This window comes from Triturus cristatus, chromosome 3_1, assembly GCF_964204655.1.
Source record: "Triturus cristatus chromosome 3_1, aTriCri1.1, whole genome shotgun sequence".
Lineage (NCBI taxonomy): Eukaryota > Metazoa > Chordata > Amphibia > Caudata > Salamandridae > Triturus > Triturus cristatus.
In genome coordinates, this window is record NC_140583.1 from 842,036,441 (window position 1) to 842,064,088 (window position 27,648).

General features: G+C 47.8%; 1 protein-coding gene across 1 annotated transcript in view; it reads left to right on the forward strand.

The window, feature by feature from the left end:
- The window catches only part of LNPK (lunapark, ER junction formation factor), a 527,269-nt gene that overhangs the window by 42,315 nt on the left and 457,306 nt on the right, over positions 1-27,648 (forward strand). The gene's annotated exons all lie outside the window — the stretch shown is intronic.

Consider the following 27,648-nt stretch of genomic DNA (forward strand, 5'->3'; position numbering starts at 1 on the left):
TTATCTTCGGTCAGCCTAGTCTTAGTCTGTCAGTGCAAGTTGCCTTTTCAGATGTTACACACTCGTGGCCTCTGGGACATGGTCCGCGAGATCTTACAGGTTGCACTGAATCGTTTTGGGCGTCTGGGCTAAAACCATTCAGCATGCAGCAAATATGCAATTTGTTATGCACTGGACAGCACTGACTGCATAGGATGAGCAGTTGGCCTAATGGGCTGCTCTCTTGCAGTGTGTGTGAGTGAGGTCCACATGCTTCTCTGGAGATGTCCAGGCAGTCCTTATGGCTATGCCTTTGACATATCTCACTTTTTTGGTTAGAAGGCTGATTCTCCCATGGAACGCTTTAAGGAGAGTCGGGCAACAGTGCATTCTTTGAGCCGTTCTACACCTGCAAGGCCGTTTTCTCAACATCAACCCTTTTAGGGCTACTCTCTAGGTTTGCCGTTCAGGCAACAGGGTCTCGTCTCTGCAGTAGTCAACCCAGTCCTTTCAGGTTTAGGGACTGTGATCTGACGAGCAACCTCCAGGGATACAGACCTTTGTAGTCCCCTTCCCCTGTGGCATCGGCATCCAAACTGATTTTGGCTGCCTTTCGTGGTACACCACTACCCTGTGGGAGGCAGGATGCCTGGAAGATTACGCATGGCACTTACACCCCGAGATGGTACAGGGCATCATCCAACAGTGGCGTGACCCCTTGCTGGCTTTATTCCACCACCAGTGAGAATAGTGTCGCAACATTGTGAGCTGCAGTTTCCAAGAAGTCGCTCTGCGAGGCTCATTATGGCTAGAGTGGAACTTGGGACTCTTTTATGCCGCTGCCTCTCCTGAGTTCTAAAGATCAGGAGCAAGCAAGCCTGAGTCGTCATTGAGGCTCCCAATTGGACCAGGAGAGCGTGGTATGTAGAAATTCTGGGCAAGAGCATCTTTTCTCAAATCGGGCAATCTCGTTAGGGGTATCTTGGGTCGCCATAGGGCTGGTATCTGCATCCGGGTCTGCGCAGTTTACACCTCCATGCTTGGCAGCAGGTAACTGTGTTAAAGCAACCTCTCGTGCTTTTGAATGTTATCCTTGCTGCGTGGTGTACTTCTGAAAAGTCCATTTATACTGGGCCCTGGGAATTCTTTTTAACTTTGTGTGGAGGCTGCATCATACACTTGTTACAGCTAAAACCGTTGGGTGTTTTATCTTTGGCCTTGCAAGGACTTATTTGGCACAAATCAAGAATATTTGTAGACCTTTTTTTTTTTTTTTGCTTTTGCTCTACCAGCCGTCTGTTGTGATTTAGTTTTTAAAAAGATTTAACCCAAATGTTTTCTCCAAAATAGTTGGTGATGCCACAGTGGGATCGCATTTGGTGTACTCCCTTTGAGCAGATGCACAGCTGCTCGCTATGTATTCTAAAGATAATCTTCCTCGTTGTGATCACTTCAGCTTGTTGCACGAGTGACCTCCACGTTCTCTTGGTGGCGCTTCCTTACATCCCTATTTTCCCCAGATAACTGGTTGAAGACTATGGCAGCCTTTTTACCAAAAACCATGGCCCCTTTCATCTTGGGCAATTCTTCACCCTCTTAGTCTTTTTTGTCCTGCCTCACTCCTCGAAAGAGGAAGAGAGACTCTACCGGCTGCACCCCAAGAGAGCTTTGAGATTTTACTAAGAATGCACTAAAGACCATTGGGTAGACTGCTTTTTGTCGGGTTCTGTGGCAAAGAAAGGTAAAGCAGGGCAGAACATAATTTGTCAAGGTGGATAGTTCTCTGTAGTCAGACCTGCTATGCATTTTCCAAGACGCAGCCTCCAAAAGGGATTGATGGGTCATTCTGCCAAGGCTGCTACCACTGTGTTGGCACATGGGGTGCCTGTCCTTGATATGGCTCATGCTGCAACGTGAGCATCAGTGCACATGTTTAAGCACTACTGTCTTGTGACCAGGGTCAGGCGGCAAATGCATTTTACCTGTTCAGTTCTGCAAGAGATTTTGGTCGGTCTGATCCCATTCCACAAACCCCTTCACCTTGGGAGTTACTGCTTCAGTATCTATTTTAAAGCTGAAGAATCTGTGGTTAGTATCCATCAGAAGAACAAGTTACTTACCTTTGGTAATGCGGTTTCTGGTGGATATTCTTTTCTAACTGCATGTTCTTTCATCTAAAAAGGTCCCACATTGGAGATCTTCATGCTGTTACCTATCATTGGTTTTATGCTGTAAATTTCATTGCGTGAACAGTGTCCAGAAAGAAACTGATCTGTGCGTCCTGGATTGGGGCCTATATGCTGCTCTTCTCCATCACTTCTGTGGAGGAATAGGGTCATTGCAGAACTGGACGGTGCCACCTACTGGTGCGTGGGAATAGTACTCTGAAATCATTCCAGGTCTGGCGCCTGGGGATATTTTAAAGGTGAGAAATCGGCGGTTCGAGTATCCATTCGCAAGAGTATTACCGAAGGTAAGTAGCTGTTTGGCTTCCTTCTAACACTTCAATTTTTATTTCTGATTCTGAGCAAGTTAAGATTACTTATCGCTGTGTTTCAAATGACTTTAATGTTATGTCATCACATGCCTGAATAGGAACACCACCATTTTACATGCTCATGTTTTTAAGTTGCCTCTTTTCTAAAACATGATGATATTTTACACACACTTGCTTATGAACCTGTGCAGGATAATTACTGAAACCGCTCTACTTACATTTCCGCTTCGCAGGCATATTATCAAATACCTTGAACATTCTGTACAAGGACAAGTTCACTACGCAAAATATTTGTTTGTGTCAGTCACCATCGAATCAACAATAGCGATCTGAGTCTTCGGCATGGTAATATGAGTGATGTTTATTATATAAACGTCACTCCCTCATTTAGTTAGAGAAGCATTTCACTGGCACTCATAGGTCACCACATGCTGGAATTTCAGTCCAGCTGAATCCCGATACCTCTCGGGAGGGGTGAAGCCCAGCTCTCCACCAAGATGGACTTCCTGATGACACTTACCCACAGGTAACTGAGTTAGAGCACACTACAGGGATTTGGCATATTTACCCACCCTAGGCACACTAGGATAGGTACCGCTAGGTAGGAGTGCAATATAAAGTACATGTATGCATGCATATATTCTCTGATACAGCAAAATGATTGAACTGTTCATCTTCACCGTTCTCATAATGCTGATCACGTTATTCCGTTTCCTTCTTTTGATTATTGAAGCTCACGCATTTTAGTCAAGAATAACCATGCTTCAATAAACATGACAACTACATGTTGTGTATCGGGGGGGGCATGGCTGCAGACGTGCCAGGGTAGAGCTCTGCCGGAGACTCCCCCTCGCCAGGCACAGAACTCCGTTTGCAGACATCCGGAAGGCTCCAGAATAGGCTGACGCTTATACAAATGCACCCTGAAGCTCCGCTAAAGATCTTGCCCTGCTCGGACCCCATACGCCGCACCGGGACTTTCTTGTCTGCGGGCTACCTGGCGGGAGGCCGCTGAGCAGGCGAGGCTGGCTATGAGAGCCCATGGCTGGTCCCCGCCCACTAGGGCGAAAATGGCGCGGCTCAAGAGGAGCTAGGCTGGAGGTAGCTGCCACGGCTCCCCCTTGGCGACAGCTCAACCAGAACCAGATTCGGGGAACTGCAAGACCTGCACGAGGTTTGAATGGGACCCCCTGCTACTTCCCGCTGTTTTCCTGAACCCGGGCAAAGAGCCTGATATAGCTGGGCAAAAACAAAAGTAGATTGCCTGGACTGACGCTGCCTCCGCATTGCTTGGTGCGTCGAGGCGCCGCTGGCCTGTTGCGGCATAGACTCCCCTGGATTGCATGCTGCGCCGATCGGGGCGCGGACCATGCCTGGGCACTCCCGGTAGGTACGGCCTCTCACTGCGGGCAGAGGCGGGAGTGGATCCGCCTGAGTGCACCAGAACTCCGCTTTCCTCGTGGGGTGGCATAATTGTCGCACTGGCCGTGGGAGAGCGTGGAGAGGGGCCCCTGTCATCGCCCACAAGCACAAGACATGTGCTGAGGATCCCACCTGCTGCAACGGAGGGGGGGGGGGGCATTGATCGCGGGGTGGGGGGGGGGGGGGGGGGCATGTCGGACCTGGAGCTGCGCAGTGAATTCTTGCCTGCCTTGGGGGACCGTGCGCCCTGTGGTGATGGCGAGAGAATACAGCTGTGCCCTGCCCTTGCGGCCACAGAGGATGGCGCGACTGCGCTAGGTCAGCGGTGGATTTCAGAAGCGGCTGCTGCCTTGCCGCTGGCTGTCACATGCCTTACCAGAGACCCTAATTCTGTGCCCCGCCTGCCTCTGCTGCCAAGTACATTGAGTGCTGAGAGCTGAGTGTGGCGGAAATATCAGGACAACTTACCAGGACACAGCGAGTGCCTGCTCTCCTGCCGCAAGACTGCTTGAGGATAAGTGAAGAGGTGAGACCGGGGCCGGGTGGTGCTGCTTGAGTGGTCCGCGATCCCGACTCATCAGGTGTGCCATATGCAGATGTAGGACATGAGGGGACGCGGCGCGGGCGGGCGCTGACTGTATTGAGTGCGCTGCTGGAGTCTGAAGCGCTTTAGATGGAATGCTCCCCTGCTGAGATGTGACGGGACACAGATTGAGTGCACTGAGCACACACCAAGCACTGGAAGATAGGGAGCCTCTTCCCCACTGGACACAGGGGGGCAGCGGATGTTTGCGCTTTGTTGCCCACACATGGTTACGCTGGTTATTGAAGGACCACGACTGGGAACAAGCTGCAGTATTAATATGTTGTGATTACTCAGGGGCCCCTTGGTCCACCTGTCCCTTGGGGGCGGCAAAGACCGAGATCAGTCAACCAGACTCATCATCACCGTTCCCTCTGTTTTCATGAGGCTACCGGCTGCGCACTGCTGGTAACAACTTCTATGCCAGGGTGTTGCGGGGCGGCCACCGTGGGTGGCGATGGCGATTGAGTTGCAGCGATGGACAGTGTCTGTGGCCGAATAAGAGGTGGAGTCCTGCCTGAGATCTCTGGACTGTAATATGACCGCCTGGGAGCCTTTGATCTGTCTTGTGGCGCGGCCCCTGGCGAGAGGTGGACGGGATCCATTGGCCGGTGGAGGGATACAACTTGCTGTACATCTACCAAAGACTGAAGTATCAATTGGGTTCTGGAGACAGCACGAAGAGATCACGCGCAGTATCACTATCTGCTGACGATTTGTTATTATATATAAGACTTGCATGCTGTACCACCGGCAATTTCAGCACTGTTCCGCAGGTTTGAAGCAGTGTCGGGCCTCAGGGTAAAGTGGGCCAAATCAGGCGCCTACTCTTTCTGTGAGAATGTGGCCGAGGCAGATATAGTAATTAATGGGACTGCACTAAACTGGTATCCAACTACTTTCAGGTGTGTGTGTACCCCTTCCCCCCCCCCCCCCCCCCCCCCCCCCACACCCCCCCTGCCCCCCATTCCCCCCCGCCCCCCCACCCGGAGATGTGCTGGAAGGTAATCTAGTTTGAGCCATTTCCTCTGTAAGAGCACAGATGCAATTCTGGAGGACGCTGCCGCTCAATGTGATGAGCTGCGTCATTTAACAAAAATTATAGTACTTCCTAGACTCCTGTATCATTTTGCGAATCTCCCGGTATATGTCCCGGTTAGACTATTTAGAGACTTGGAGGGGTTAATCCGAGGCTTGATCTGGAATACAGGGCGCCCCCGAAATGCACTACAGAAACTGTACGCACCCTCGGAAAGTGGAGGGCTGGCAGTACCAAATATGGAGCTCTACTACATAGCCACGCAATCTTAACGGAGACAACAATCTGGACGCAGAATCAGATCTGCGGACTGTTTAACCCTCTGGCAAAAGTTCCCAGACCAACGCAAATATATATCGAATTGGCACATAGAAGCTACAAGAAAAGCCTTCATCTCACGAAAGATAAACTCCCATATGCACCGACACTACCACTTCTAGGGACACCTAGGGGCAGAGATTATATAACTGACCTGACATTGATGCTTTGGATTGAGGGTGGCGATCTGTACGTAGACTGCACCTTGTTGAAATATGAGACGCTAACAGCGGATACTGGTTTACCAAGGGGCCAATTTCTCAAATATGCAACTATTACACGGACGCTTACTCTAGCATGGGGGGGGGGACGGGAGGGGAGGGGGATGCAGGGGGGGGGATATATCACAAATGAACCGCCGGCGCATCAATTATTGCAAGATCTGCATGTGATGGGGGAGGGGTCGCATATAATACACTGGCTGGTGCAAACCCTTCTCAGACATACATTGAAGCCGCTATAAAGGCTTCGTGCCTATTGGACTGAAGAAAGAGGCCGCCCTTGGACAGACTGGGAACGAGTTTTAGCAAGCGCCACACATGTCCCACGTAACTCAAGATTCAAACTAATGCAAACGTATATATTGCATAGGGCGTATATTTCACCAGATAAAATTAACAAATATTTTAATATCAATACCTCTGAGTGCCGGCGGTGCCGTCTCCTGGGTGCTAACCTGTTGCATATGCTGTGGTCTTGCCCCAAGCTTCACACTTACTGGCATGCGATATTGGCAACGCTCACTACATGCACTGACTTGGAAGTACATGACAATTGGGAGGTCTGTATCCTGGGGTTCTATAAAAGAAATAAAACACATAGAGCGGGCTTCCGATTTCGAGACATAGGACTCATAACAGCGAACGGCTCATAACCAAATGATGGAAACGCAAGGATCTGCCAGAGGTATCCCACTGGAAGAAGTCCCTAGAAGCGTGTGCGCAGGCAGAGAGCACCACCCTACACAGAGAAGAGACGGTGGGGTTGAGGAAGCATCCCATTGCACAGACCTGGGATGATATGCTCAGAAAGCTAGTGTGCTCCAGTGCCCCACAGCAGCCACCGCCCGCATAACAGGCGCGGGACCTAATACTTGATATATCACCAGAAAGTAGAGGAGGTGCTGCACCTGTATGCTATCCCACCCATACTGGTTGGAACAGACCAAGCCTTGCATTCCTTAAGTATGTTAAACGGAAGTAGATGTAGCCCGGACGCCCACACGCCCGCAACGGCATTAGTAGTGGCGGCCCATGCTCACTAATGACACACTAATCTAGGCATGGCTCCACAAAGAAGAAAGACACACCAGGTACTGAACACATATTTCCTCAGCATATTGACATCTTTTGTTTGCTTAGTTTTGTTATTGGTTATTAAAAAAAAAAAAAAAAAAGTTGAATGTTATAAAAAAATAGAAAAGAACTATCTTGTGAGCAGAGGCGACATTTTAGATGTATATATATGGCTCTATCTATTATAGGCATGTATTACGGTACACTTTAACAGTTGCGATCCACAATGAATAGCCTTTTCTTACAAGGGTTGTTTATTTTTCATGTATATTGATTTGATAATCTTGACTGTCGCACTATAGACTATTGTCGGAAATAAACATACCAAATACTTTCTTCCTGGCACTCGATTGGAGATCACAGAATGTGCGGGCTGTCAATGCCCAAGCTGATTAACGGCTGGATGAGCATCCACACCCTATGCTTAGCAATGACACCAAGTTAATGTGAAAGGCACACGCTGATTGCTTTATACAGAGCCATAGGCCAAGAGATGTTATAAGGAAAGTGATACTTATTGATGCCAGACAATGGATATGTTGTATCAGGAAATTAAAAAATGGACTAATCAAAAAAAAAACAAAAACATGTGTATCTCTTGTGCAACTCTCTGGGTATGCATGAGTAACCAAACGAAAAAAATCTGGATCTGTTACCACGATATCCTTGGAGTCAGGGTTGTCATGTTCTGAGGTTGCATATTCCATTTGTTACCTTGTCAGGTTTGGAGTACAGATGGTATACTGGGAGCTAGTAGGACTAAGTCCAGTATATCCGGATGGTGTGCATGGAGTCCTTCTCTCACAGTCCTGATGTTTGCCCAAAAAGCGCACTGTTTTTTTTCTAAAAGTATAAACCGTGCGACATAATGTCGCCAACGTTCTAGCTTGTGTTCTTATTTAATGGATCGCAGAGTAGTTTTCTTTTGTATACCCAAAGACCCCCACTCACCTCTTAACCAGAGACATCTGTGGTGTTAGGGAAAAATCCTCCTCAGCTGAGTGGGTTATCCCTATGTATTGGTTTTTGGTTGTTCAAGCATGAACCATTCCAAGGATCACCCCACAGTGTTACCCTCTATGAATTTCACATATTAATTTGGCTGATGGAAACCATGCAGCAATTAACATGACAGTAAACTGCAGATTTGCAGTTACCCAAATGCTGCAACAATGTGGACTGCTTCTTGCGGGTGGAGATGTTACCTTCAAGGTTGAGGCCCACAAAGCATTCAGAACAAAGATATTCTATTCATGGGTAATGTTCTCAACAGCAGATGCTCTATCTAGACAGTTCAACACTTACACTGAGGCTGCGGTTCTGAACAAATACACAGCCTACGAAGCACTAGAAATACCACTAATGTACCAAGAACACCAAAATTGGTTTGAAGGCGCCCTCCCACATAAAAGAAAGACTAGCATTTGCAATGCAGTAGGTCTCGCAGTTACGCGAGTTTCAGCTAATGGCATTGTAAATGACCATGCCTTTTATTTGTTTTAAAGCCCAAAACTTAAATAAAAGGCATTGGCATTTGCAGTGTAGTCTGGAATATGGAGTGTGGAATCTTGAGTTACCAGAATTTGTGAGCCAAAATATCAGCCAATGTGTCGAGGAGGTAAATGCATATATGCATTGGAGATGCGGTGAGCCCAAGGTAAGTGGTTTTATTCATTTATTTAATAATACTCAACCCGTTGTCTGTCGACTTCCACCTGCCCCGCCCCCCGCTCTTACCTGTGCCAGTCACGACTCGACATATTGCTTTGGCAGTGCAGTGTACCTGTCCTGGTATGGGGGAGAAGGGCCTCACTATGACCCACTGTAGTGTGCTGCCAACACTACTATCCAGAACTGGTCCTTACAGGTTCAAAGTTGGTGTGCAAGTGGCAGGACATTCTGATTTCCTCTATGTAGGTTACCATGGTGGTAACGGAGTTGCTGTAGCTCAGTAGGACCAGTTATTGTCTGGCTACTGCACCCATGCCAATGCTGTGTTTTGAGTAGCATCTGTTGTACTAATGACGGTATTTGTGGCCATCGTGTGTCACAGGTGCTGATATATTTCTGCAGATCCCCCATCTTCGCATGAATATCATGGGTTACTCTGACCCACAGAGTGCACTACCTTACTTGATGGTACTAAAAATGTTCTCGATACCTTAGGACGTGGGGTGTAGTGCGAGAATTAATACCCTGCAACATCAAGCCAAGATCCCTCTAAGGTGAAATAATACTGTGGAATTAAAAAGAAAATATTTCAAGAATGTTTTCTGGGGACCTGAAAATTGATCGGGTTCCTCATAATCCACTGTAATTATACAAGCAGATTTTTTTTCTATAGTTCCTTCTAGCAGCATCCCATCTGTATGAGAAGCGCTCCGAGGAAAACCCCTCTTTTGGATGCCGTAGTGTGTGATCTTGCTCCCAGGCAGTGACTAGTTTGTGTACTGTGGTTAGTACATTAATAATGAATAAATAAATGAGCACAGTAGCCCAAAGTAGTCTTCCTCCTCCGGAAGCGTCGTGCCCCTAAGGATCTGTGCAAGTAACGCATGGCGGACCTGGAGATAACGGTAATATTCAGTGTGCATCATGCTATATTGTGTTTTAAGGGATGCAAATGGCAGAACCGTGCCCTTCCCCCAAATATCCTTGATTTGTGTGATCCCGATAAGATCCCACTTATCAAAACCCTTGGATTTCCAGAGTCTCCCTAGTTAATCCGAATTCCATAGCGGCGTGGCCAGCGTTAGTTTACCGTCCCATTTCAGGTGCTTAGTGACAGCATGCCATGTCTGGACAGCGTGCGTGGTAGGGCCAGTCAATGGGAACCTGCCGGGTTTGGCAAACAATGCCCTGGTATAGTCTCCCCCCCCGGCAGCAGTCACCTATCCATGGCGTATCCGGGATCCTCTGGGCTGCAATGTATCCTGTGATTGATGGCCGCTAGCTGAGACGTTCAATAGTATTTTTTTTAAGGTCAGGGAGACTGATACCCCCATCGTACCAGTTCAGGGTCAGCTTTGCGAACGCTATCCGGGGTCTGCCAACCCAGAGGAGTTTCCTCTGGAGACTCTCAATTTCCTTGAAGTAGGACATTGGGACCAAATCCATCGTATTTTGGAGAGCATACAAGAAACGAGGGAGGGCCATCTTGAAGAGGATCGATCTTCCCAGCATGGAGAGAGGAAGGGACCTCCAGCGTGCAACATCAAATTTAAGTCGTTGCAGGGGTGGGTCCAGATTACGGGCGAAACGTAGTCTCAAATCCAGCGTCACAGATCCCGAGATATCGGGAGCCATCAGGCACAATCTGTATTTGGCAACTCTGCGGTAGCACAGGCGGGTCACCCGCTAGTACATGTAGTACTGACTTGGACCAGTTAACAGTAAAACCCGAGTATCTACCAAAAATAGTTAGTTCATCCAAGAGACAGGTCAGGGATGCCCCGGGAGCAGCGACGTAGAATAGGATGGCGTCTGCATACAGGGAGATCTTGTCCTCCCAGTCATGAGTCCACCTCATTCCTCGGATAGATCGGTCTTGCCTAATCCAGGCTGCCAGCGGTTCGAGAGCCAGCACAAAGAGAAGCGGCGACAGGGGGCAACCCTGGCGAGTGCCCCTGTTCAGCTGGAAGTCCTTGGATTTCCGGTTTTTCACTACTACTCGGGCCATCAGGTCGGAGTATAGGAGACGGATCCAGCTCAGAAATTCTGGACTAAGCCCAAATTTGCCCAGCACCGCAAATAAATAGGGCCACTCAACCACGTCAAATGCCATGGTAGCATCTAAAGAAACCGGTGCCGCTGGTTCCAGTATAAATGTTAAATGTTAAATCATGTGTAGAGCGCGCAGCTGCCCAAACGAAGGGGCGTCCCGGCGCTAACAGCAGTATCCAGACAAGAGACGGTTATAGTAGATATTCTACTCAACCTGCGGCGCCTGCATGGAGTACTGAGGGCTGTGTTGCGATGTGGCATAAAGCCCGACTGATCCGGGTGGACAAGTGTATTGATTACCTTAATCAGTCGCGTGGCTAGCAGTTTTGCCAGGATTTTGGGCTCCACATTTAGAAGTGATATTGGCCTGTACGATGTGCAGTTCGTTCTGGGTTTGCCTTCTTTATGTATGACGACTATGTTGACCACCCGTTGGTCATATGGAAGCATTCCTTTCTCTCTACTCTCCTCCAGCATAGCACGGATGTGGGGGGCAAGTTTATTAGGTTTCAGCTTGTACAATTCTACGGGAATACCGTCGGGCCCCCGTGGCTTTCCCGGACCGCACTCTGATCGCCTGCGCCACCTCCTCCATATAGGCCCTATTTTCATCCGAGATTGTGGGAAGTCTTATGTCCTTGATCATCTCGCTGTTTTCTTCTTCCGTGTAGTTACCGGGGGTACTATGTACCGAGTGGTAATAGTCTGCAAATGTGTCTGCGATGGCCTGCGGCTCGGTAATAGGAGTCAAGCCGTCCCTCCTGTATCTCGAGTACCAGACGCGACGCCCACTCTCTTCTGTCTAACCACGCTATCAACTTTCCCGCTTTGTCCCCCATTTCGTACACTCTGCTCTGGACCCCTCTACTCTGCGCCTTTGCTCTATCCTTGGCAATGCTATTAAACTTGTCCTGCCTCAACTTCCAACAGGTGAAGGCCGTCGGGGGTCACCCCCTGGGCTATCGCCTCCTCTGACCTCAACACGTCCTCCTCCGCTCTCGCCAAATCCGCCTGTCTGTCCCTCTTTTTCCCGGCTATCAAAGAGACAACCTCTACCCTAATGACTGTTTTGTACGCCTTCCACAGGGTCTGCGCAGTCAACCGTGCCTCCATTTTCCTGAAAGTAGTGATCAGTGGCCTTGATAGTGGTTTTACGGATGTTCGGATTCTTCAGATACCATTGGTTTATTGGGGCTATCCTGCCTACAGTTGTGCAATCCATTTCCATTCGAAGCCACACAGGGGAGTGATCGGAGATACCCCGTCCCAGGTGACTAGTCTCTTGGATAGTATGGGCCTGTGATGCTGGGACAAGGATGTAATCAATGCGCGACTGTGATGTGCGCACAATACATGTGTGTATTGTGCCCTGTTGGGGTTGTGAGTCCGCCACCCATCCACCATCCACATCGTTTCTAGAAAGTTTGACAGCCACCTCTGGGCGGGTCGAAGTTCTCGCGGTGGGTATCTATCTCTTCGGCCACCACCGCGTAGAAATCTACCCCCTTTACCAGGGTACCCAGCGGAAATGTTAAAAAGATTGAGCCCAGGTCCTTGAAGGTGTCTGTTTGTAGACCGGGCGGAACATGTATAGAAATGAATGTAGCTGTCTTCCCCTCCCATTGGCCTGACACCCCAACATAGCTGCCTCGTACATCAGTCCACGAGGCCTGTATTGTGAAAGGAAATGAGTTCTTAACTAGTATGCCCACCCCTCGGGACCCAGACGTGAATCCCACGTGTGCCACCAGTTTGTGCCCTCTCCTATGTAGGGCCATGCATTTATTCCCAACTAGATGTGTTTCCTGTAAGAGGACTACATCCGGGGCGTGTCTCCTAATGAATTGGCTGAACATCCCCCGCTTAAGTTTATCTCCCAGCCCGTTTATGTTCCAACTGAGGACTCTGACCCCTGACCCCTGCTCATTGTCATGTCTTTGCGGAGGACGCTCTGCTGACCAATTTGACGGCGTTGAAAAACAGTGCAATAACACACAACTGTAAAACAAATCTCACATCTCCCCCCCCCCCCCCCCCCCCCCACTCCCCACCACCCTGCACCCCTGCTGATTGGGTCCACCCATAACCAACTGGCAGAGTGCCTGTCGCCCTATACCCTATCCCTAAAGAATAACTAAATGTAGTAACGAGGAGGCAGCCCACCCTCCGTCTCCCCGCCCCCAGGATCCCCATCTCTGAAGTTAACTGTTCCCTGAATGGCTCTCAGCAGGCCATTTCTGCGATGCCATATGTTCACAGATTGTCCCATTCTGGGGTCCATGACCCCCATACCTGACTGCGTTTACATTGTCCACAAGTCCGCTCGCCGACTTCAAGCCTGTTCCTGCAGCCCTTCTTCCTCGCTCTTGTTGCGTCCTCCTGCTCCGTGAGCGTGTCAACTGTCCACCCAGTCCGCCACCACTTCGGGATTGTCAAAAAACCACACCCTCCCCTCGGTCTCCACTCGCAAACGCGCCGGGAACATCCTGGCATATTTAATCCCTTTGTCCCTGAGCTTTTTCTTGACTGCGAGGAAGGTCCTTCGTTGTTTATGCACCAGCTGAGTGAAGTCCGGGAAGAAGGAGAGGGCGGCATTCTCGTAGCGTAAAGGGGATGTCGTTCGGGCAGATTGCAGGATTGCGTCTCTATCCCTGAAATTGAGGACTCGTGCAATCAGTGGATGCGGGGGCGCTCCGGGTTTGGGTTGCCCACCCGGGACCCTGTGCGCCCGCTCTGTGGTGAAGAATTTTCCGAGGCCCTTGGGCTTGAGGTGATTCAGGATCAAGTCTTCCATGAAGAAGTCAGGCGCGGGTCCTTCTGATTTTTCGGGCACTCCCAAGATGAGGCTATAGATTCTTGATTCAACCTCATTCATGCTTCTTTCTCCCACCCCCTACACTTCCTGTCTTTTTTTTTATCTCTCTATTGCATGTTCATTCCTACTTTCTTCCTTCGACCATCGTTTCCACTATTCTTCATCCTCCCTTTTCCCCTTCAGACAATGGAGGCTGGGAAGAGAAGTAGAGGGCTGGGAAAAGGGCAGTGAAGATGAGCAGAGCTGGGAGGACGAACAGAGGGCAGTGAAGAGGAGCAGAGAGCTGGGAAAAGGGCAGTGAATAGGAGCAGAGCTGGGAAAAGGGCAGTGAAGAGGAGATCTAGGAAGATTAACAGAGGGCACTGAAGAAGAGCAGGGGGGCTGGGATGAGGAGCAGCGGGTTAAGATGAGATCAGAGGGCTATTAAAAAGGAAAACAAAATCACGGGGCTGGTAAGAGGTATTGCGGGTTGTGAAGAGGATCGGGGTCTCCGAGTAGGAGCAGAGGGTTGGGCAGAGACGCCAAGAGCCGTGAACAAGGAGCAATATTCACTGAAGAGGAGCGGAGCTCTTCAAAGACTTGGAGAGAGAGGGCTGTAAAGTATGGCAGAGGCTCTTGGGGCTCTGAAGAGGTGCGAGGAAGTCGAGAGCTGTGGAGTGCACAGGATACTGTGAAGTGCACAGGATACTGTGAAGAGGCGAGGGGGGGCTGTGGAAAGGGGACAGTGGCTATAAGTGGAGCCGGCTATTGCCTGGAGCTGACCGGTGCACGAGGAGGGGCCTGGCGGCTCCCTTACCTTGCTGGCATTCGTCCATTACCCGCTGGCTTATGGCCTCCTAGCCCCTCTACTGAGCGCTGGCTGCCTGCACCGTCACCTGCTGGGGTAGGGGACGCCGTCGCTGTGGCACACCGTGTACTGGCTGCTGCACACGCACACCCCTGGCGCTGCGGGGCCCTTCCTGCGCTTGCGGATCATGAGGCACTCTGGGCCAGTCCCGCAAGCTCCCGCCGGCCCGCACGGCTCTCACTCCCGGGGGGCGCAGAGCTGGCAGGAGCTGCAGGTGTCTAGCATTGTGCCCTGCGCGTAGACCTCTGGCAGCGATGGGCACAGGTCCAGCTGGCACTTCCCGCAGCCTTGGTGTGGCCCTGGGGAGGAGAGCGCGAGCACCGCGGGGGGGGGAGCAGGAGGGGCGAGAGCTGTGCCCTGGGCTCCCTCCGGGAGTAAGCGCACCTCTCCTCTTCGCAGCGAGTGCAGCTAGAACAGCGAACGCACCTCCGGCCAGCGAGCGACACCCACCGCAGCCGGCCACCGATGGGCAGTGTGCGCCTCAAAGAAAATAGTGCTCACCGACTACATAACACTGAATGTGTAACACCGCAAGTAAAAGGTTCAGTCATTATGGGCGGTCACAAAAGGAGACAGGGCGGGAACAAGGAGGGACTAAGAAGCCTCATATTGAATCTGAAGCCAGCGTTTGCCAGAAACCATGCCACCAGCCAATGAAAAGTATGGGCGGAGAGTGGGCGAGGCTTCCACAGCACTTCAACATCATACCCTACTACAGCATGCTTCGCAGAGCAACCAGTGCATGTGCGCTGCAACACTAGGCTCGACCTAAAAATGTTAGAACTAGGTCCCCTTAGCAATGAGGGAGCAACATGGCTAATTTTAGCAGGTTACACACCCTACCCCGACATAGCAATTCTGACAACACCAGAACTACGTATATTATACACGCACCTGGTTAGAACCTATAGATGTTTGTCATGTGAACAATGACCATAAATCTTGCAAGGGCTGCTCAAGGTGCACTTCCACTAGTGGCTACATCTGCAATTTGTCCAGTGACCATCAATGCGGTCATGGGTAAAATTCCCATCAGACTGTAGGACATTCCGTTTAAGTTTGCACAAAAATAAATCCGTTTTAAGCAGTGTTTCCCATACAGAACCCCAAGAACAACATGGAATTCTCACAATATGCTTGCCAGTGGGGATGGCTCTCCAGTGGAAGATGGCACCACTTGGGGTATAGTCTTTGCGGCAGTATACACATGGTTCACCCCCCTTATCTGTTTTTCCAGAAATGCTTAAACCGATCCAAAATGAGTACAGTGCAGCCCGTGCCCTGGATTTGGGGATGAAACTAATGAGCAATTTTGCCACAGTATCCGCCATTGTTAAGTAACCTAAAAGGGGAATCAGCAGTGTTGGCTGTATTCCTGCAACTCACAAATCTAGCTCTGGGAGACTAAGAGCATGAATTTCCAACAGTTGAGGAAACCTATGCATCAGTAGGTAGAAATAATTTGGAAGCCAGACCTATTGAACCACAAATTAAGGGTAATTCTGAAAAGGATACCTTTAAATAGTTACTCTTCTACTAAAAAAAGTGGGATAAAAAGAAAAATATGGATAAACCTAAAGTACAATGTGGTTCTCCTCAACAGGAGGCCACAGAAAAACGCTATATTTTGCTTAACACGGTGAAACAATTGAAACGCCTGATGGGTATCCGGATAATGATTCGCGTTCCTTTCAGGATTTATTTGAAAAATGGGCAGAGAGGAGGATGATCGAAGTTCAGATCAGAGGCGAACGTGTAACCGAAGAAGGACTCTAAACACTCTTCTGACTATATAATAAAACAGGAGGACAAACCTTAACAGTCCAAGTCTCAATTAAAAACAGAAAAAAGGTAGCTGGCATCCAAGTTAAGCATGCCTCAGATATTGAGGACATGGCTTCTGAACAGGGAGTGGGCTCTGACCATGCTGGATAGCACGACCGAAGTCCCGATTGTTTGCAGAATGTAATGAAGTGTCTGGCAGCAGTAGCAGTAGCAATGAGTAACTACCCTAGTCATTTATACCAATTGGAACTCCAGAAGGAGGGGGGTATACAGCGTATCATACACGTTATGGGAGAACTTGTCATTTGGCTGCAATATTCTCATGGCTGAAAGGATTGGCCACCTGATATTGTCAGGGACTGCCCAAGTCATTTCACCAGCTACTTCCACTTCGTTGCAGAATTTGTGAAATACACATATGCCAAGGAGTGGGCCTTTGCGCAAGCTCCTGCGTTGTACCGTAATCATGTGGGCTCGGACGAAACCTCATCCATCATACCTGTGAGGTCCACCACATGACCACAAAGACAATAACCCATTAAACATGAGGCTAAAAAACAAGTTCGAGAAATACTCAACCTGAATACCAAGGTGTAATAAAGTTTTACCTCTCCTATGAATATTGATTTGTTTCCAGTAATGAAACCAGACCATTCATATTGTTTAGTGTTAGATGAGACGCTTTGACACTGCTTCAGACATTCGCTGTAAACACGCACAGCGTAGCACTAATGAACAATATAGTGCGTAAAAAAAAAAAATACAAACCACATTAGACATCTTAAATGGATTTTTCTGCCTAAATATAGCACCTGAAAAACGGATATTGTACAGCATTCAGCACCCTAGGTTCTAAAAAACTGTTCAGTTGATTGCCCCTGAGTTATAGGAAACTAATAGCCCTGGGTTGTTTTCAGCTCTGGTTACAGAACCTTTACAAGAATTTCATGACCAAGCATTGTCCTATGGCATATTCCTAACGCACGATGACTTATCAATACAATTAGCAAGAGTAGATCGCATTATTTTGGGATTTGTTTACCAAGACTACAAATGTAACTTTCAAAGATTCTGTGTCCTTTTTTTGGGATGAGTTTTCAAGTGAAGGCAAAACCCTTGCAACACATTTCTTGGAGAAGTGTGCACTCCTACAACCATCAAACACATTGTAAAAACTCCAATCCATATTAGGTTTCCTAAATGTTGGCTGAACATTCATTCTGTATTGTTCAGAGCGGGTGAAACCATTCTACGACTTGATTCTTCCAGACTTTTCAAGTACACATTGTACAACTGAACATACACAATCTATATTCGGTACAAGGTGAAATACTAGCTTCAATCTGCACACAAGTGTGAACACCACGAACCTGGTGATCCGTATAATTAAAGGTGAATCAGGTTGCACCTATGTCGCATTCAATGAAGGATACGCTGTACCAATTGCATTTAAATCTCATTTATATACAAATACCGAAATGCGTTTTGCATTGACAGAAAAAAATCTGACTGCAGTACAGACTGCTGGAGTGAAAGAAAGATCATTGCCTCGGGGGAAGCTAACCATTTTTGTGACTCCAGTCCCAGCCTTAGAGGATGTGGCAAAGGCCAGCGTTCTAAACGCGAAAGCTTTACATCGAAGATGGATACAATGGGCCAACTCACTTCCCTCAACAGATGTCGATTTAGATATTTGACTCCACTGCAAACATTCATATCTGCAATATGAACTTGAATATCCTCTGCCTAATTAAATCATGCATTTAGATCAGTTTGAATCCGTCATCTATACTGATGGTTCTGCTCCGCCTGCCGCAGGGAGAAAGCACCAATACTCTGCAGCATCCACCACTGTAAAAGGTAGAATTAAGGATGGACAATGCCACCCTCCAAGAACCTACACACAGTCTCTTGGTGACTGCACTGCGCAGCTGGCTGAACTAAAAGCTCTAATTTTGACAGTGGAGAGTACGGATCCTGGATTCCCCACGCTCAGTGTGATTCATGTGTGAATTCATAGTGTGAAACATCAACGTAAATTAACTTACCACCATGAGAAGGAAACTTCTTCTACCCCCCTAACATGACAAATCTCGAGGAACTCGCGATCACTACACCATGTCTGATACCTTTGACGCACTTGCTCCCTTGCAACTCAAAAGAATCCCCAGCAAGCATTCTAAACCCTGGTTCAATGGCCCCTTCAATGATCAACGACGTAAACTCAGGCTGGATGAAAGTACGTGGAGAAATTCTCCCTCTAGACCACCTCAAACAACTAAAAGACAAACGCTTATAACAAACCTACTCACTGCCAAATCTGATCACTTTAGATCACTGTGTGATCAGGCCAAAAATACACCAAAAAAACTCTTCGAAATAATCACTTAACAAACGAACCACTCATCTAACCAATCCTGGGCACTCAAGGACTCAATCCCAAGCAGCGAGGAATTTTCAGCCCACTTCATTGGAAAGAAAATACCAAAAATTTAATTAGATCTTCAGCTCTCCTTACAAGACTTACAGAATCAGGCTCTCTGCACCTCAGCCTCAGGAACACCTGGGATTAGCTCTTCTCTGGTTGAATCGGCTACCTACAGTCAAAAAATTATGCTTCTTGGATTACCTTCAGACTGCGGGACGATGCGGAGCTGCTTCACATCATAACTACATTAAAACCGTCAAATCATTTCTATGATCCTATGCCCACCAATTTTTTTGATTTTTTTATAATCTTGATTAGTTTTCACTAAATTATACGGAGAAACTAGAGCAGTAATAATATGCACAGTATTACACAAACTTTTACAATAGCAGCATTGTTGGGGTGCTGGACAATGATACAGCTAACATTTTACAGTTCACCAATAACTATTTTTGTTCTTCCGTTCCATATTTTAGTCATTAAAATAATAGCGATAGCAAAAAAAGACTGTTCAAAGAAGTTCCCCCTGTGTCTACCATCTAACCCGTAGTTTTTACTAGCCGTGGGTGAGCAAGCGTATGTAACGGACTATGTATTTTAAGGGGGTTGGGGGGTGGGGGGGAGACCCTGTCCTTCATGCAAGTATATATGTGATTTCCCCCGATCGCTTGTCTGGTGTCATGTGCACAATTGGCGGGTGATCGTGCTACACACTTCATACGTGTGGCGCGATGTCCCGGGAATATGAAACAATAGTATAGTCTACATTGTATCTGGGGTTATTGCGCTCAATGTTGCTTCTATGGTGGTTAGGTAATCTTGCCATTGCACGAGATCAGTTGATGGTGGTTGCCTTGCGTGCTGACCAGGTGAGACTTGTGCTCTTTATAAGTGCCATACGAAGTACTATGAGCCATGTGTGTGATGTGGGGTCCACTGGTGATTTCCAAGCCATAGCAAGTCTGCATTTTGCCAATCCCACCGCCAAGTCCACAAATGTTTTAAGGTTCCTGCGCTGGGCGTTGCGCTTTGTTATTTCTAACAGGAAATGTTGACCCTGGGCTACTATCTGCGTGCCCACAGCCTCTGTCAGTGGCCCGGCCACCTCATTCCTGAATAACTGGAGGCGGGGGCAGATCCATACCATGTGAGGGAAGGTGGCATCTGTGGCTAGACATCTAGGGCCCATATCAATGGATGTGAGGTACATGCGTGCCAATCTAATAGTAGTGAGGTACGTGTGATGGAGATAATTACATTGTATGTACTCCAGTCTAGTATTCATGGATATAACCATGGGAAATTCCACACATTGTGCCCACTGCTTATCCGTGATTCTGATTGACCGTGCTGAATCTCAATATTCACTTAGTGGCACTAACAAAGGTGCAGAATCGGGCCTAAGGGAATTGTAGATCGATGTGATCACCTTTTTTTCTTCCCCGTGTGTTAATAGAGTTTGCAATATCATGGATGTAGTGGGTTCAGTGTGTACATTGCCCCATGTCTGGGGAAAAATTGTTCAGTGTTGCGTGCAGTAGGAAAGACCCTGGTGTTATGCCGAAGTCATCTATTGGCTTCGCAAATTTGCATAGTTTGGAATCTGCAAATAGATCTCCCCATATTTCAATCCCAGCTGCACATCGGGTTTCAAGTTCGGAGCACTTATGACCGGTATTGGGGCCATGGAGTACTTCAAGATAAAGATATGGGGCATATGGAGTGGGCTGACTGTTCGGCCTGACATATTTCAGTCAGCTGCGTCTAGCTGCCGACATTAGAATATTGACCTGTTTTTTTTGTGTGTTTTTGCAGCAAAGATTTGATGCCTGACATCCATTCCAACAGGGGTGGTTGCCGTTACTGCCCAAGAGTCTAGTTCGGCAAGATTGCAGCTTGCGAGCCACATCCTGGGCCATTGTAATTGTGTGGTCGCATATTAGTGTTCGTAGTCCAGTCCCCCAGTCCCCCCTCAGATATAGGTAAGTATAATTTCTGAAGTGCCACCCTGGGCCTGGAGCCGCCCCAAATCGGGGACACCAGGAGTGATTGCAGGTCTTTAACCCCTTGTGTGCCCTTGACGGAACCACGCCGTCATGAGCCACGGGCACCGTGTGCTCATGACGGCGTGGTTCCGTCATGGAGCGGCCGCTCCTCCCACGCGGCTCGAATTCCCCGCCTGTGCGGGCGAATTAGAGAGTGGGCGGAGTCGTGACGGAACCACGCCGTCATGAGCACAGCTCGCTCATGACGGCGCGGTTCCGTCATGAGCACCGCGCCACCGTGCTGCCCCCAAACCCCCCCAGCGCTGCGGCGGAATTCGCGCCGCAGCAAAGGGGTTTAAGAACCTGTGTGGTAGCTTGTATGGACGGACAGAGAAGAAATACAAAAGACGAGGGAGTAAAAGCATCTAAGATAGCAATCCACCCTTATAGGAGATAAAGGCAGACTTGTCCAGAATGGAAGAGCATTTCGGGCTCTAGCGACCACCTTTCCCAGATTACCTTCCATCATATCTATCTGAGAGGGATAGATTTGCACCCCCAGATATTTAAAGGTGTCGTACGCCCAAGTGAGTGGAGTGTTGGGTAGATTTTATCTGTGCTCTAAGGTCAGGGGTTTCATTGGAAATACCACTGATTTAGACCAGTAAACTCTTAAGCCAGATATTCGAGCATGGTAGTCTTGGAGTTCCAATAGTTCTTGCAGGACTGTAGAGCAGTCCCGCAGATAAATTCACGCGTTGTCTGCATAAAGAGACCATGTGCCATTGTTCATATACGCTCGAATGCCCCAGTCTAAATGGCTGCAGCGTAGTCTGCATGCCAAAGGCTCCATTGCCAGTGCTTAAATAATTGGCGATAAGGGGCAGCCCTGTCTAGTTCCACAGGAGGAAGAAACAATGGGACCAGTCTTCACTCTGGCCTGTGGTTTTGTATACAGTATCCTCACCATCTAAAAAAAAATTGGGTCAAAGCCCGCCAACACCGCTAGTAGGTATTGCCAACTCAGGGTGTCAAATGCATTCTCGCTATCTCATGCCGCTATCCATGGCAAGTCTGTTTCTGTTCGGGCTCACTAACTATTTAAAGAGCCGGCATAAGTTCAACCCATTCTTGTCGTCGTGCAACAGTGTTTGTACTACTTCTATTAGCCGTTGGCTAATAACTTGCCCAGGATTTTGTAATGATAGAGGGCGATAAGAACTCATTTGAAGTGGGTCTCTGCCTGGTTTTGGTAATACGACCAACACCGCTTCCCTGAGTGAGGGCAGTAGCTCTTCCCGTTCAAATGCTTCCTCATACTGTGCATAACCTCTGGTTAAGTTGCTCTTAGCGTAGAATTCCGAAGGTTGTCCGTCTGCCCGTGGCTAAATGCTTGATGGTTTCAGAGACTTCATCAACCGATCTATGGGCCTCTAGCAATTCTTATTGGTCCTGCATTATCTTCGGGAGGTTAACTTGGGACAAGAACTTTTGAGTGGGCAAAGTATCATCGAGGTCTGGAGCTTTATAAAGAAATGCATAGTATCCGAAAAGAGTTAATCTTTTCTTGCGTGTTCATCAGAAGGCCATCAGAGGTGTATGTTGCTGTGATAGGGGGTTGCGAGGCATCTGCTTTTAACAACTATGCCAGCATCCTACCCGCCTTGTCTCCATCCTTATGTTGCTGGGCTAGGTATTGCTTGTAGTCCAAGGCGCGTAGGCTGTCCTGTGTCTCCTTGTATGCTAGGTGAGCCTTGGCCAACGTGGGTGTAATACTTGGGTCTGCGGGGGAAGAGTTGTTCGCACCGCTGTATTTCCGACTCGTGGCCCTGAGGCTATTACGTGAGCGCCAAACGAGAGCCGTATACTGCCGTAATCACCTGTCCACGAAGCACAGTCTTGAATGTGTCCCATTCAATGCAGGTATGGGAGGCTGAGCCCGCCCCCCCCCCACCTCCCCAGCCAGGAGGATCTCTGACCAGTGATTGCTTCAAAGTTTGTAAAAATCAGGCCTGTCTTGAGTTTGGCGCATAGAGCGAGACTAAGGTAAGTGGCGAGCAGTCTAGAAGTCCCTCCAGAATCTCCTATCGACCATCTGGATCTACCCGTGTATGCAAGATCTGTAGGGGTGTTCCCGGCACTATCCAAATTAAAGTGCCCCAGGCATAGCCTGAGAATGGGGTGCCTATCGCCGTGCCTCTCCAACACTTGTGTAGTGATGTGAGTTTACTGAATCAATGCTATTGTGATCTTGTGACTTCGCAAGTATTGGTACACCTTGTGGCTTTTAACACAGCCAACTAGGCCTCAAACGTTCCATGTTTTCAAAAGGTAATTATTGCCTATTGTCATTTGTCAGATTTTTTAGAGTGAAAAAGCGCTCCTGATCGTACCCCGAGACGGACAGCTTGTCTCTACGTCTACCCCCTTAATATTGGCGCGGCTAACTGATGCTTGTTGTGCATGCTGTGTGGTGTAATGGAGTAGGCAGACTGCAATAAACATTTGTAATGCTCAACGCCCTACCCCATGCTGACTTGCCAACGGGCAATAGGGCATCTGCACTAAAATGCAATTATCCACGATATAGTTGATAGAAAGAAGGAACAAAAGAAGAATTATGCATACAAGAATAATTCGAAAGGAACGAATATCAAATGAGCAGAGAGAAGACATATAAATGCTATATCAGCCCCTTGTCGTCCGTGAGGGCGTGGTTATTCTGGTTTGCCATCTTCATTAAAGCCGCCAGAACAGTAGTGCCTGCTATAGTCGTGGCAATTTCCGGTGGATGTTGCGTTCAGTCCAGTAACTTGATTCTCGAGGTAATGATGCATACGTGTCTTGCTGTTGGAGTTTTGGTTTACTCGGAAGGAGGTCTCCCCTCCATTAGCGCTGTGTGTTGTCTGTCAGCTGGATTGTACAGTCTATGATTGCGTCCGAGTCGGACTCCGATCTTGAGGTGGGTGTGGAGTTGCCAAGAAGTTCTGCATGTTTAATGGCTTGTTCTTTTGCTGCGTGGATTTTGGTTGGGCGTGGTGCTCACCCTTTACTGCGGTATCTGAGCGTGCCTGCAGTTTTCCATGGTTGACGAGAATCCAACGAGAGCGTATGAGGGGCATGTACACATTCATTCTGTTCCATCCAGGACCAAGCCTCTTTGGGATTGTAGCAGAGGATATTGTCGTTATGCCGGATGCGCAGCTAAGCGGGATATTATAGTGAATATTGGATTTCATGCTCGCAGAGGCATTTAATTTACATATAAGCAGGACCCTGGAAACGGGTCTCTATCGGGCTCTGTTTTGTGCACTAGCACAGACGGTCCATTTTTTCCCGGACTGCAGTGACAGCAGTCTGTCACTGCAGTCCAGAAAAAGTGCCAGGGCGCAAAACAGAGCCCGATAAGAGACCAGTTTCAAGACCGCAGGCACATCGATGTACCCTAGTCACACTACTCACAAGTGAAAAGTTACGGCATGACTTCATGCCAGGTGAGCGTTGTAGGGGGAAGGAAAATCCTTTAGAGTCATTTTCTCTCTGGCTTTCCCTTCTCTTTTTGAAAGGCAAGAGCAGCAACATTATCGTGGTGTCACCAGTGCTTGAAGTGTAAGCTTTTTCAATGTTCTATACAAGCCAGTTGGCAGGTTATTCATCTTGTGCAACTAACGACCATTGACAAAGCCAGTAGTCCTGACTTGTAGGTATGATGTTACTTGTTGGATCATATACCTGGATGCCATGACAAACAGCAAAATACAAGTCGGGCGGCACCCTATGCTAACCACAGATTTTTAACGTACTGTTTTTAAGCCACACCCTCAATTACATTGACCACGCCCCTTTGAGAGAACCTCCCCCAGTTAAAGCCCTGCATATAACATCTGTGGCGCTGCGCCATCAGCGTGAAGTCCGGATATATATGCACCCCTGCGTTTTCAATGGGCCTCGTGCCCTTGTCACCTGGACGATATGGTCCCTGTCCCAGTAATTAAATCTGGCAATCACATGTCTTCGGCACTTCTTACCTCATAGTATCGCTTTTTTCCAACTGGATGATACATGAGCTAATAACCTATATGATCACATCTGGAAGTTTTGCCAACTTGACCGCAATTTGTTAGTGGAACGATGATGGAATGAATGTATGTATGTATGTATGTATGCATGAGTTGAGTTATGTGTGGGACATTGAATAATTTTTATACCACTATTGTGCAACAGATTTTCGTTTTCTTATTAGAACGGTCTGACTTACAATATCACATGCACGCGGATGACACTCGGCTGTATCTCTCCAGACGACATCACTACTCTCAGCCATACTTTTCTGAAAACTCAACAGTGGTTATCTCACAACCACCTTATGTTAAATTCACTCAAAACAGAATTCCTCATGCTTGCCCCCCGCAGTCATACAGCACCTATTCAGGACTGTCTCAAACAACTAACAACCCTCATTTGCACCTCACATGTTAAAAGTACCACTAGATCATCTAGGCCTAATCCTGGAAAATGCCTAAATATGCAAGCTCACATCAATGCAACAACAAGAGGAGCCAATCTACAACCATGCACTTTAAGGAAAATCCAACAGTTCTTGCTGCTTACTGACATGAAACCAGCTGTCCAATCCCTAGTTATCGCCAGTTTAGATTATGGGATTGTGACCGTGGCGGGGCTACCCAAAGTTTAACTGGCCCCTTTAAGGGCCACTTTGAACTCTGCTGCAAGGCTCATCACTGGCTCAAGGAATCTTGACCATCTCACCAGACCGAATATATCTCAATTGGCTCTCCATCGATATAAGGATCAGGTATAAGAGAGCCTGCTTGACGCATAAAGCACTCCATCATAACACGCCCACATACTTTGCAAATAAACTTGAACTTTTGGGTGGGAATCGCGTACTAAGAATTTCACACACTACTGCTGAAACCACCAAAGTTCAAAAAGAAGACCACCTACAGCTATGCCTTCTCAGGTCTTGCACTGAGAATTTGGAATGCTCTCCCGCCAGAAATCCGAATGAACCCCTCGACCTATGCATTTAAAGAAGTCTAAGGTTTGCTCCTGAATAGCAATGGGACTGTAGGCTTACAAACCACAGCCCTGCCTTCCCATGTCTACTAAGCAATCTACATCCTGTTAACTGTTTACATGTCGAATTTGTCTCCACTGTGCTTCATCTGCATAAGCTATCAATTTTCTTCTGTGCCAGTCTAATCAGCTGGCTTCGTTTGTACAGCCCCCTGATACCCTGCTGGGTCTTGTTCGCGCTCTATAAAACTTTTCAAATACAAAAAATTAATATTTTTATCCAGTCTTACAACAAGTACTTGCACTATTGCAGGGGGACTACAATTGAATTATTGCAGTAGTGCTATTGGTGGCCAGGTTTATACAAACTGGCATGATTTTTTCTTTAAATGTGACATCTGCCAACAGATGAAGGTCTCCACCAGATCTCGCCTACCACAAACACCTTTGTTGATCTCAGACAAGCCACTGGCTTGTGCTTATTCCGAACACTGTGGACCCTTGCAATCTGATGGGTCTTACAAATACATCTTGGTGGCAGAGTATTCCTGCTCTAGATTCCTATGGGTTTGGCCACAGTGATTGGCTGATGCCCAAACTGTTGTAAAAGTCTTGCAAGTCTTTATTGGGACATACACAGTCCAATTCTATTCAGGCCAGGGCCTGCCGGTTGCCTTTAAGGCTTACAGAGACTCCATTTGAAAATTGGGTGTGACTGTGTGGTACTCCTCCCCCAATCCTCCTGAGGGAAACGCGTTAGTGGAGAGGAAGAACTGGAATATAAACCAGCCTTTTACAGCTAGGGTATTGGGTTCATATTGCAGTTTGGTTCACCACCTACGTGGTCCAGAGAGCCCTCGGTAATCTGCCTAGAAAATCCCTTGGTGGTTGGACTCCCTAAGAGATCCTGTTTGTAGTCCAGATGTGGGTTCTTGACCTCAACAGTCTCAGTACAGAGGTGGCTGAAACCCCATTTGACATCCGTGAATGTTTGGATGTTTTACAGGATCTTAACAACTTTAGATATACTCAGAGCAACGTCCAGCAGAAACTCACTGGTGAAGTGAAGGATGCAACATCAATTCCTAGTTGGATTCCAAGGATCAGGGATCTCATGCAGGAGAAGATTGTGGACAAGAAGGAATTCAAGCTATTTTACAGAGCGCTTTTACTTGTACTGGCAGCTGAAGGTTAGAACTGCACTTCGACCGCCCTTTGCTGTTTGCAAAAATAAGAGGATCGTTGTGATCTAATTGAGCCACATCATGTGGCTGGTTCTACACAGTAGGCCTCGGACTCCTGGGAAGTTGCTGGTCTCCTCTCACTAATCTACAGGAGGTCCAGTTGAAAGTTTTTTCCGATGAGGAAGCTACTCCTCCCTGGCTGGGGACTTCTAACACTGAAGTATCACTTCTACCTTTTACACTAATCAACCTGTACGGAAACAGATTTCGATTCTGAAGCCAGAAACTGATGGTGTCTACCTCAACGTACCACCATTCAAGTCCACTTCCAGTTCTACACAGCCTCCAGTACTACCAAAGATAGATCGAACTGACTCCGTTGACTATGATTATTCTTTGGATTAGTCAGAACCACCTCCAAGAACAGCTACGTAAATTTTACATTTGGCTCAAGAAAACAGATTTTATTCCTCCATGGATATAAATTTGGATTACAATTACATCACTTTTCCTTGCCCTCTGGATTGGATTTGTGACCTATTTTATTTTTTTCTGCTTCTAAACGCACACTACCTCCCACAACGTTCTACTGTTGACCTGGTAAACTTGTTTGTAATCCCTTATACTTCATCACACAAAGTGCAAAAGAGACATAGCCCGGTGAACATTTCTGCTGTTGCGGTTCCTGATGAAATTGTTTGGGATAAG